Source organism: Microtus oregoni, unplaced genomic scaffold (assembly GCF_018167655.1).
Source record: "Microtus oregoni isolate MIOR12 unplaced genomic scaffold, Mior012 000034F_ref0000314, whole genome shotgun sequence".
NCBI classification, from domain to species: domain Eukaryota; kingdom Metazoa; phylum Chordata; class Mammalia; order Rodentia; family Cricetidae; genus Microtus; species Microtus oregoni.
Genome location: NW_024543093.1, coordinates 13,722,493 through 13,735,039, shown reverse-complemented (window position 1 = coordinate 13,735,039; position 12,547 = coordinate 13,722,493). Strand labels below are relative to the sequence as shown.

The following is a 12,547-nucleotide window of genomic DNA, read 5'->3' as shown; positions in this document are numbered from 1 at the left end:
ACGACTAGTCCCAGCACAGGAGAGAGGTAGGGAGAACTGAGTTAGACGCCAGCCTGGTCTACACAGCCACTGCCAGAACAGATACTGTCTCAAAGAATGGTGTGTGTGTGTGTGTGTGTGTGTTAAGAACTCACTGCACCTACAGTTATCTACACTAGATCCACACAAGATTGGGCCTGTGAACATTTCTCCATGGATAGGAGAAGGAAACACGAACCCACACATATCCAGTAGGGGACTATTGATAATTCATGGTTGTAGAGGAACAGCCATCTTTGCAGTGGCTTAGGCTCAGACAATCTGCCCTTCAGTAGATGATCTCTAATGCATGCTTGAGCAAGAAACTCAAATTAGCCTTAGTGGGGCCCACACAGAATATGGAACTAAGAAGGGGATTTGTTAAGGATCCCAGAAATAGAGGGACAGAGATGAAAAGGAAATGTGGAAGAGAAAAGGACTAAAATTAATTATAGAGGTGAATAAAACCATCAGAAAAAATTAAGAGCAAGGAAGGGCTAGAGAGATGGTTCATCAGTTAAAGATTCCTTGCTGAAGCCGAGCGGTGGTGGCGCACACCTTTAATCCCAGCACTCGGGAGGCAGAGGCAGGCGGATCTCTGTGAGTTCAAGACCAGCCTGGTCTACAAGAGCTAGTTCCAGGACAGGCTCCAAAACCACAGAGAAACCCTGTCTCAAAAAACCAAAAAACCAAAAAAAAAAAAAAAAAAAAAGATTCCTCGCTGGTCTTCAGAGAACACGAGTTTAGTTCCTAGCATCATCACAGCTGTTTGACAACATGCTATAACTCCAGCTTCAAGGATCTGATGATTGTGGCCTCCACAGGCACCCATATGCGGGTGAGCTTAATCATATAAACACACAGCCAAGTGTACTGGTTCATGCTTTTAATCCCAGCCATTGGAAGTCAGAAGCCAGTGAATCTATGTTTGATGTCAGACTGGTCTAAATAGCAACAGCACAGTCATAGATACAGTATGAGGCCCTTTCTCAAAAAACAAAAATATCCCCCCAAACCCAACCAAAGAAGCAAATAAATAAATAAGGGTAAAACACATATACAAAAATATAATTTGAGCAAGGTGTGGTGGTGCAAGCTTTAATTCCAACTCTTTGGTGGCAAAGGCAGGATCTATGTGAGTTGTATACCAGTCATAGTGAGATCCTGTCTACAAACAAAAAAGAAACAAAGCACTATTACTGGAACAACACATACATTGAAAAGTACAACATATAAAAATCTATGTAAACACCAGAAAATTTCCATTTTCACATAAATGTAAGGAAATTGCAAAGGAATTAATAATACTTTTTAAAAATATAACACATGAGAAAATACTTTTAAGAAGCATATATTTTTACTTTCAAATGAACCATAATTACCAATAAACTAGGTGAAATTAAGTCTACTGTTCTATTAAAAATGCATCTCAGTTCAATGAATCCAACAGCTCTACAGTAAAGTTGAGAAAGTTTTACCTCATTTCATTTAAACAATACCATTTAAATGAAATTAGTTAACCAAACTTACACTACCTCAACACAATTTTTTTTTTTTATATGATTGCTATTGTTAGGGACAGTCTCTTGGTAGCTTCAACATTCCAAACAGTAGGCAATACAGGCAGGCAAAATTATGACATTGTTTATGAAATCTTATTTCAAAACTATAAAAAAACAATGTAAAAGGTTACATATAAGACTTGAACAATGACAAAAATGGTCATAATTTTACTGTACTCCAGGTTATTTCCAGAAATATTCTGTACAAATAAATTTGTTCAGTCTCCACATTTATTATTCTTATAAGATTGAACTACATTTCATAAATTTTCTTATTTGAAAAAATTCACAACTTTCTATTTGCTTTATACACATAATTACTTAAAGATGTGTTTTTATTTCTAAGTACGTGTATCACATGTGTTCTGTACTTGCAGAGGCCAGAAGAGGGCCATCACATCTCAGATGTGGAATTAAGAGCTGGCTGTGGGCCACACTGTGTGGATGCTGAAAAACACAGATCCTCAGGGAGAGCTGTATGTGCTTTTAACAGTGGAACCATCTTTTCATTTTGTAAAGAAAATTCCACTTGCTTATAACTAGTTCTTCTTAAACTTCCCATGTGGTGCTCAAACCCACTATATCCATTATAGTTCTCTACCTCTACCAACCCTCCTTCACCAAGTGCTAGAATAAAAGGCATGCTCTACCATGCCCAGCGCAATAGGATTTTATCCTATATATATTTGCATATTGGGGATACAGCTACACTTTTGTAGCTTTCAGTTAGTTAATCTCCACTATTTTTAAAAATAAACATTCAGTTTGTGTGTGAGTCCATGTGTGTACATGGAACTCAGAGGTAAACATTTGGGAATTCTCTATTTCCACTATAAGGGACCCTGGGATGGAACTCAGATTACCTGACTTAGAAATAAACACCTTTACCCACCGAGCCTTCTTGTGAGTTGTTCACACTCTTCTTTAATACCTCACAACATAAGTAAGTTATCCACAGGCAAGGTCACCAGATACATTGCTGTAAATTTCCAGTTCTTTTCTGTTGGCTTCCATGCATATAAAGGGATGTGGAAGACACAAAAGCTTCTCTTATTTTTGAATGTGAAAGGTTTCTCGCCAATGAATTTTTTCATGTTTCACAAGATAGCTGCAATCACTGAAGGCTTTCCCACATTTTTTACATACATATGGTTTCTCTCCAGTGTGAATTCGTTCGTGACGGTAACGGGCACTCTGATGTGTAAAGGCTTTTCCACAATGTTTACATATGTAAGGTTTCTCTCCAGTATGAGTTCTTTCATGGTTGCGAAGGTATGTGGAACACCTAAAGGCTTTTTTACAGTGTTTACATACATAAGGCTTTTCTCCAGTATGAGTTCGTTCATGATTATAGCAGGCCTTACGTTGAATGAAAGCTTTCCCACAATGCTTACATGCATAAGGTTTCTCCCCAGTGTGGATCTTTTCATGGCTGATAAGATGACTGGAATGAATGAATGCCTTTCCACACTTTTTACATACATATGGTTTTTCTCCAGTATGAATTCTCTCATGACTGTAACGGGTACTGGAATGGGTGAAGGCTTTCCCACAATGCTTACATGTGTAAGGTTTCTCTCCAGTGTGAGTTCTTTCATGGTTGCGAAGGCATGTGGACCATGTAAATGCCTTCCCACACTGCTTACATACATAGGGCTTTTCTCCAGTGTGAGTTCTTTCATGATTGTAACAAGCATCACGCTGGATGAAGGATTTGCCACACTGCTTACACGCATAAGGTTTTTCTCCGGTGTGAATTCTTTCATGGTTGCGAAGGGACGTAGAACAGGTAAATGCTTTTCCACATTGCTTGCAAACATAGGGTTTCTCTTCAGTGTGAATTATTTCATGTCTATAACAGGCACTGTGATGGCTGAAGGCTTTTCCACAATGCTTACAGGTATAAGGTTTCTCTCCAGTGTGAGTTCTTTCATGGACAAGAAGGTGTGATGAACGAATGAATGCTTTGCCACACTGCTTACACACATAGGGTGCGTCTCCACTGTGGATTCTTTCATGTTTCTGAAGGTACGAGTAGTGTCTAAATGCCTTTCCACACTGATTACACACATAACATTCCTTCTCAGTATGAATTTTTTCATGGTAGACAAGCTGACTGAAATTAGCAAAGGTTTCGCCACATTGCGCACACATAAATGGTCTCACTCCAGTGTGCAATCTTTCATATATTCGAAAGTAAGTGTATTTCCTGACGGCTTTATCAAACTGATTGTATTCGTGACATGTACCATCACCGTCAATTTGCTCATCATTTTTGTCAGAAGTGTGAATCCTATACGCTTCATTAGATTGTTTCTTTTTGTGAACTATCTGCCTGGGATTTTTGAGTACCTGAAAGTATTCAGAAGAGGTGAAATCTGCATAGTGTTTCTCATGTTGGAAAGCTATTTCCACACAACCCTCATTCTCAAATGGCTTCTTTTCAGCTTCACTTGTGAGATGCACATCTGAGGGGAAATGACCAATGGTGCCTCTTGCACACACACTGCGTTCACGTACTGCTGTTGCAGAAGGCATGCGCTCATTAGCAACATATTCTGGAACCGGGTGGTGGGCTTCTCCACACTGACAACCATGTCCATATTTACAGTCTCTCTCAATTACCTGAGTTCTGCAAAAAGAAAAAGGAAACAAAAGAGCATAACATTTTAAGATTAGCCAAGAGAAGCCCTGGAGGCTGGATGCTGTGACTCACTCCCGTTAACTTCCATTAATAGAGTATTTAGGAGGCAGCAGCAGAATGACATCAACTTTGAGATTCACATGGAAAGGGCCTGACTTAAGGGACAATACTAAATGCGGACTTTATTTGTATAAAGAATTTTTCTTCAAGAGTGTAGACCCAGCCGGGCGGTGAAGGCGCACGCCTTTAATCCCAGCACTTGGGAGGCAGTGGCAGGCGGATCTCTGTGAGTTCGAGACCAGCCTGGTCTACAAGAGCTAGTTCCAGGACAGGCACCAAAGCTACAGAGAAACCCTGTCTCGAAAAAAAAAAAAAAAGTGTAGACCCTTGTGGGTTCCTCATGCTCCACTGGAATACCCTGTACCCACTGCTATACAGGTAATACTGATGGGACTCCAGGGATTATTTAAAAAAAAAAAAAACAACTTCTACAAAGAAACCATGTAGTTACTAGAAGAGGATGTGAGGAAGGATGCTGTAGGAGTTGGCGAGAAAGGAAAAGGACACATCTATGATTAGATACATTGCACACATGTATGAAATTACCAAGGAATAAGTTTTGGAAATGTCTCTACCAGTTAACAATGGGAAAAATTACTCATGCAAAGGTGTGAAGCAAGCATGATGAAATTTGAAATACCTGAGTCGTCTTCACGAGATTTATTGAAGCTAGATCCCAATGATCCCAATTTAAAACTGAAATTCATTGTACTTAATATAGAAGCATATATCCAAGTCCTAAAGTCAACCTGATAAAAATAGATTAAATACTTTTGTGCATGAAGAGGAGATTGTATAGCTCAAATCACTGGAGAATGTCTTACACTGCCTGATGTTGTAACACATTTAGGAAATATTACTAGAGTACAGAGATGGAATTCCCAACAACTCTGGATGGACAAACTAACACAGGTTTTAGAAAACATTGTCATAGAACCATTTTACATTTAGATGTAGTTGGATCATTGGTTTGGTTTTCTTCTTCCCTAAAATAAATTACACATACTTCATGCAAATTTCCCCCTTTTGAGTGTGAATTACCGGAGACTTCTTCTGACATTCACATACTCCTCTTCAATGTGTTCTTCTGTTTTCCCTGGAAGTAAATCAAAAGAAATCATTATGACTTATCCAACACTAGAAAACACTTATTAAAGTCTACCGTTTGCTGTGGTACAGTATGACTTGGTATGCTACAAATACCATCACATCCCCTTTCAATATTTCAGTTCATGAAACTATACAAATAAGCAAGAAAAGCTGCTCTCTTGCTGAACGAGAAGCTATAAAAGAATCATAGCATCTTGTTTTTACCTATGGAGATCAGGTTCATAAAGGTTTCTGTCATCACATCTCTGTAGAACTGCTTTTGACTAGAATTCAAGAAAGCCCACTCTCCTGGACTGAAGTTCACAGCCACATCCTCAAAGGTCACTGGCTCCTAAAAAACAGGGAAATGGTTAATGTGAACTGCCAAGAGAGATAGAAGGAATACACCTGGATAGAGAGAAGAAAAAAAAAGAAGATGATAGGGAGACTCTTTAAAGGTGTGTGTGTGTGTGTGTGTGTGTTTCCCTTTGCATTGGCCTTAGAAAGTTAAGTTTAGCCCCACCTCGTCAGCCCTAGAGAATTAAGTCTTACTCCCTAAGATAGAAAAGTTGAGTGATTAGTTTGCCAACTTCATGGATTCCTCTCAGTTCCTGATCTGCTAAAGGTTGGTCCTTACAGCAGCAAGATATATTCTTAGGAACTCAGTGTCACACTCACACACCAAAACAATCTCTTTATCATGGATGCATCAAAGTATGAAATTCCCACAACACTTGACGTTATGTTAGTTAAGTTTCAGCATGGATTTGGGAGGGCACACAAGGGAGGAGAGTCAGTATTTCTTCGTGGCTACTGGTAGGCTAAATCATACTCCACACCCACCACTTTTTTTTTTTTTTTTTTTGGTTTTTTCGAGACAGGGTTTCTCTGTGGCTTTGGAGTCTGTCCTGGAACTAGCTCTTGTAGACCAGGCTGGTCTCGAACTCACAGAGATCCGCCTGCCTCTGCCTCCCGAGTGCTGGGATTAAAGGCGTGCGCCACCACCGCCCAGCACACACCCACCACTTTCATCTGCATCTCCTAATGGCTGAGAATGTTGAACACTTTGTATTTATAAGACATTTCTATTTCTTCTCATGAGAATGTTCTGTACAGTTCCACAGTCCACTTTTTTAATTTGCCTTGGTGGTTTGCCTGCATGTATGTCTGTGTGAGGGTGCTGGATCCCCTGGGACTGGAGCTATAGACAGTGTGGGTGCTGGGAATTGAACTGGGGTGATTTGGAAGAACAGTCAGTGCTCATAATGGCTAAGCCATCTTTCCAGCCCTACAGTCCACTTTTTAATTAGGATGTTTGATGCCTTGATTCTTTTTATGTTGTTTTGAATCGCTTTGTATTACAGACACTAATCCCTTTTAGATGTATAGCTGATTTTCTCCCATTCTGTGGGCTGCCTGCCTCTTCATGTAATTGACTCTTTGTTGTACAAAAGATTTTCAGTGTCATGAAATCCCATTTGTTTTACTTGAAGTCCTATCTAGAAATTCCTTACCTGTGCTTGTCATCTGAACCGCACTTACAAAATTTTCATCGAGAAATTTCTGGATATTAAGTTGTTAAGGTCCTAATCTATTTGGGGTTGAGTTTTGTGCAAAGTGAAAGATAAGGATCTAGTTTCATTTGTCTGCATTTTACAGCTACATTAAGAGGCCACCTCACTCCAGTCAAAATGGCTATCACGAGGAATAAAAATGACAAGCGCTGGCCTGGATGTAGGTAAAAGGGAGCCCTTGTCCTGTTGGTGAAAATGTAAACTAGTGCACACGCTGTGCTCATCAGCCTGGAGGATTCTAAAGAAAGAGAAATAGGGCTGAAAAGACTGTTGAGCAGTTGAGAGCCCATCAGCGCTTGCAGAACCCCCAGGCTGTATTCTCAGCATTCACCTCACAACTGTCTAACTCCAGTTCCAGGGGATCTGACACCTTATGCTCTTCACGAACACATACATACATGCAATATTCAGAGATACATGTAGGAAAAATACCCATGCAAATAAATATAAAAAATTTCAAAACTTGAAATGGATTTATCATATTGCCCGCCTATACCACTCCTGGGCATATGCCCTCAGCACTTTGTACCTTATTATAGAGATACACTTGCACATCCATATTCACGCTGAGCAATTCACAACAGGTAGGAAAAAGAATCAACCTAGATATCCTTCGACTTAAGAACGTATAATGAAAATATGGTGTTATCTACACAGCAGACTATTATTCAGCTGTAGAGAAAATGAAAATTTTTATGTAAATGGACAAAACTGAAAAAAATTATACTGAGTGAGTTCAACTAGGCTAAAAAAAAAAAAAAAACACTGCAAGGTTTTTCCTCATATGAGGTTCCTAGGTTCAAATCTTTGGTTTTTGTGTGTTTCTAACACCAAGTGCATGTGGAGAAGAAAGCAAAACCAGGCTATTGGCAGGGAGGATACATGGAGGTGTAGAATGCAGATAAAACAAAAGTAGAGAGTGGAATACAGGGGACTGAAGGGCTCAATCAGGTTTGGGAATGACAGAGATGGCAAAAGAGGAACCAGAATAAGGCTTAAAAAAATAAAATACACATGAAAAAGTTATTTGGGCACTTAATGATCTTGCAATCCAAGTTAAATAAATACATACATATATTGAGTGAACACACATATACTACAGTACACATAATGAGAGGGGATATTAGAACATATGTCATATGAATGATCAGTGAGAAAATATTGGAAGCTAAAGGTTTAAGAAGGGACGAGGATGGAACGTAGGGGAAAGGAGTGTTAAGAACTGAGTTAACCACTAAAGATGTGTAAAGTAGTGTTATAAAACAGCACTAGCTTGTAAACTAATTTAAAATACATTTTTCTTGGAGGGGGTGGGGAACAGAGCCTTACGAGGTAGCCCTTGTTAGCCTGGAGCTCTGCCTATAAACCAGGCTGGCCACAAACCCACAAAGATCTAAGCAAGCAAAAGTACCACCCATTAGTGAATAATGCTGCTCCCTAAAAGCCACAGGTACTAAATAAAAATGTCAGGGTCAGGCACAGGTCACTACCATATGAGTTATTGGTCAGAGAAGCTTCTGTAGCATCCCAAACAATATAGGCTATTGTCATTGCTTTGGATTACCAACCATAACTAGATGATAAAATTCTACTGTTGAAGACACCACACATCTTGGTTGCTGGATACAGGGAAACCAATCATGAGCTAACCAGGAAATCCCTGGGTAGCTATCTTTCAGAGCGCTGCTGAGTGGTACTATGAAAGCTGCTGGGGGAGAAGAGGCACCAAAGATTTTATCCTGAGCTGAACCCTGGATGCTACAATACTGATATGCCAGACAAGATGAGCCTACTGGAAAAGATGTTTATGGAGCTAAGGAGTTTTGACAATGAAATTTCAGGTCTGCGGCAGAAGACGGAAGTCACGTCTGATAATTTAGCATGGTTAAAACCCATGGCTAGGAATGTCAAAGGTCCTAAGGGACAAGTCCCTGATGTTGTGTTTCTAAGTGCTGATGTTGACACACTCACGGCCTTCTGAATGTCTGGGCTTCCTTCCCCAACCTGGGTCAAAGGGGCTTCTTACTGTAGCCATGGTAGTTAAGACAGAGAAGCATTACTGTTTAAATTATGAAAATAACTGTGTGTGCTCAACCATAGATAGGACATTATATCAACCCTCTATTCCCAAGACTCAGGAAATATTGCAGAAAAACTGAAGTGAAAATGTAAGCGCTGGGGCACGGGGAGCAGTATTATCAAATGCTGCGCTCTGGACCTGACATGGCTGTTGCATACATGAATTAACAATCACTGTGGTTACCCACACAAGGAATCATGCCAGTGAAAAAGCCCAGCAATGGACTTGGGAGAGGCTTCCAAAGCCCCATTCTTAACTGAATAGCTAGTTTTAGTTGGTGGCTTCTTGGGGAGGGAGAGTCATTTTTCTTTTGGAGTGTGGCCTTGTTATGTTGCCATATTCTTGTATAGAACCCCTTGCCCATGTAAATAAGGGCTGCACTAATTAAACTCAATGGTCCATAAGTACACTATTTTAGAAACTGACCCTGTCTTCATACCTTGAATCTACCTTGACCTTAACCCTAGGTACACCTGAAAATATTCATTTGTAAATAACAGAAAGACTTTACTATACAGAACTCATATGATCTTTTGAAAGAGGCATTGCTATGACGGCTGAGGAAATTAAACTATATATTGCTGCATAACTATTCTTTCCTTGGTAAAAAGTCTTCCACTTATTTACACTGCGTTCTAAATGCCCATCATATTAGAAGATAGAACTCAAGTAATTTCTCCTGTGGCACAAATGTTTGATCAAGCTGTTTTGGTTTGTCTTTGAGACAGGACTTGACACTATTTACGGTTGAGGATGTCACTGAACTGACAGCAATCCTCCCACTTCAGCCTTGCAATTGCTGAGATTTCAGGATTTCATTATGACCAACAATGGCTAATGTTTTTAATCCCTTCAACAATGGTACCACAACTACTAAACTCCATCTCTTTCATGTAATTAGTTTTACCCATCGAAGAAAGACAGTTAAGTTTTCTAGTCTAATGTTCTCTGTCACTCCCTTGTAACTGGTGTGCGCATGCACACTTGTACACAAAGACACATCCACAATCTTGACATTTAAACAGATAATTTTAACAAAAATGTGTATGTCTTTTATGTGTAACTGCTTTCATTGCAATAAACTATTTTGCTTGATTTTCATTCTGTATTATTTTTTGATATGTCTGCGTGTATAACACCTGTGTGCAGTCTCTAGAGGCCAGAAGAGAATGTCAGGTCCATGGGAGCTGGGTTTACAGGTATTGGTGAGCTGCCCAACCTGGCTGCAGGGAAAAGAACCCAGGTCCCCTGCAAAATTGGCAAGTATTCTTGATAGCTGTATCATCTCCTGAGGCCTAAACTTTCCGATTGATTTGGTACTTATTTTCCTTTCAACTTCTACTAGAAAATTAAAAGTGTTCTTTTCCAAGTACAGTTTACCCTGAGTTTTAAAAAATTCAATGTACAAGTAATTTAAACTCACTTTCAAGTAAAAGTATACTGTTTCATCCACAATGGAAGTATTTTAGCCTCTCCAAGTTTGTCTTTCTCGTCTTAATATGCAAATGCTCATTATTTTACTTATCATTAACTAGAATTATCTAGTACACTGCTAAAAATCCCTTCAATTTGAGTATGAATACAACACAGAGGGAATTTAAAAAAGTAAACATTTTCTTTATAGCATTTAGTACTTTCTTGAACATAGCAGAATATAAAATCAACATTCAATAAGCAAGAACATTCCTCTATTCCCATAAAGACTGGCTGAGAGAGAAAACCAGGAACACGATCCCATTCGCAGTAACAGGAAAAGAACTTGAAGGAAAAGATCTCGACCATGACAACTTCAAATGGTAAAGAAACTGAATACCCCAGCCTAAGGACTGCAAGAAACGACACTGTACAAATGGAGATCCCCTCAGAGAATGCCATGTGATAAATACTCTCAGACTCAGCTCCTTCTTCTTGGAGAAGCAGCTCAGGGCACACAAACAACAATACAACCATAAGCACCTGTTCCCCTCCAAAGAGCTCACAAACACCAGGTCTAGCAAAGCTTTTCAAAAATCCTAATTTTGGCCTCAGAAATAGTCACTGAAAAAAAAAATTTAGGTTTCTCTCCTTCTTCTAAGATTGGGAATTTTGGCCCATGTTCACAGAGGGCAAAATCAAATACCCTCTAGAAATCACCATTTTTTAAAAAGCAGAACACACACCCCCACACACAGTTTAATTGATGAGTTGAGGTTTGGGGATGTAGCCTAAAGCCAAAGTCCTGTCCTATTGAACCGCGGTACTAAAAAGAATATAATTCAGATAGGTGACGACAGAAAAAAATCGAAAGCAGCCCAGATATACCTGTAAGGGCAGACGAGCAACAGCTCTCACTGCCCACGTCCCCTCACACCAGCCTGGACTCTGAGTCACCAACCTGCCAGCGCTGCCGTAAGTGCTGAGGTGCACATCCCAGGGACGACTCACCCCAGGAAGACAGGGACCCGGGACGAAGTAGCTTCCCTGGGACAGAACCGGACGGGATCCGGTGTCCGGCCGCTGCTCTGCACGCAATTCCAGAGCTCTGGGGATCAGCGAGCCAGCAGGGCACACCCGGCTGGACAGCACCAGAGGACCGGCCAGGCGACAGCGCTCTAGGAGGATTCCAGGATCCCGGGGCCCACTCACCATTTCCTCTTTCAGATGCATGCACGTGTTCTTCCCAATCGGCTCGAAACCAGGAGAGACAGGTAGTGCAAACCGAGCCCAGCAGGCCTCCTCGACAACACAGGACTCAAACATGGTGGCACGGAGGGCGCCTTCCGAATATCCGCGCTCCTCATTGGACAGTTTGTGAAGGGCAGCAACAGCCTCCCTGATTGACGGAAGATGAGGGCAGCCTTGCGCTTAAATGCCTGAATTAATTACCTTCACCTTCTCAGAGGCAGTCAGAGTGACAGTTTCCATCGTACTCCAAGTTCTTTTTTTAAAGCTGGGTTAAGCCTGTTCCGACCAGGTTTATAGCTTTTCATTTAAGGGGAGCATGCTCCAAACTTTCAGGTGCCCACGCGCTTGGTGTGTGTGTGTATGCTGCAAACTTTCAGGTGCCCACGCGCTTGGTGTGTGTGTGTGTGTTGTGATTGTCCTACACAGTATGTTAGTACATCTTACAACAGGTCCTAATGGGAGGGCCTATATAAGGCCTGAATTACCATTTGTCTCTTTGAAAGTCTAGGCTTTGTTTTTTCTTATACCAATCATTTTCTTTGGTTATACTTTACTGCTGGGGTATAAAACCATTAGGGATGGCCAAAAGTAACCATTATAATTACTGTTATTGTTATTATTATAAAAACTATTGTTATTTATAGCTGTTATTATAGTTGTTGCTGTTAGGGTCAGTTGAGATTACAGTCCATGAGATACTGGGTATTTAAGACTCCCAAGTTCCTTTAGCTTTTCACCAGTGGTTTTTCCTGGGGGAATTTTGAGGTACCCTGTAGTCCCATGGAAATTAGTAGACCTGGAGACAGGTCCACAATATTATTCCTGTGGTCCTTGTGCACATTGGTACAGGTTTCCA

General features: G+C 40.5%; 1 pseudogene; it reads right to left on the bottom strand.

The window, feature by feature from the left end:
• Positions 1 to 903: 903 nt before the first annotated feature.
• On the bottom strand, positions 904 to 11,783 carry LOC121432344 (annotated as a pseudogene).
• Positions 11,784 to 12,547: the final 764 nt, after the last annotated feature.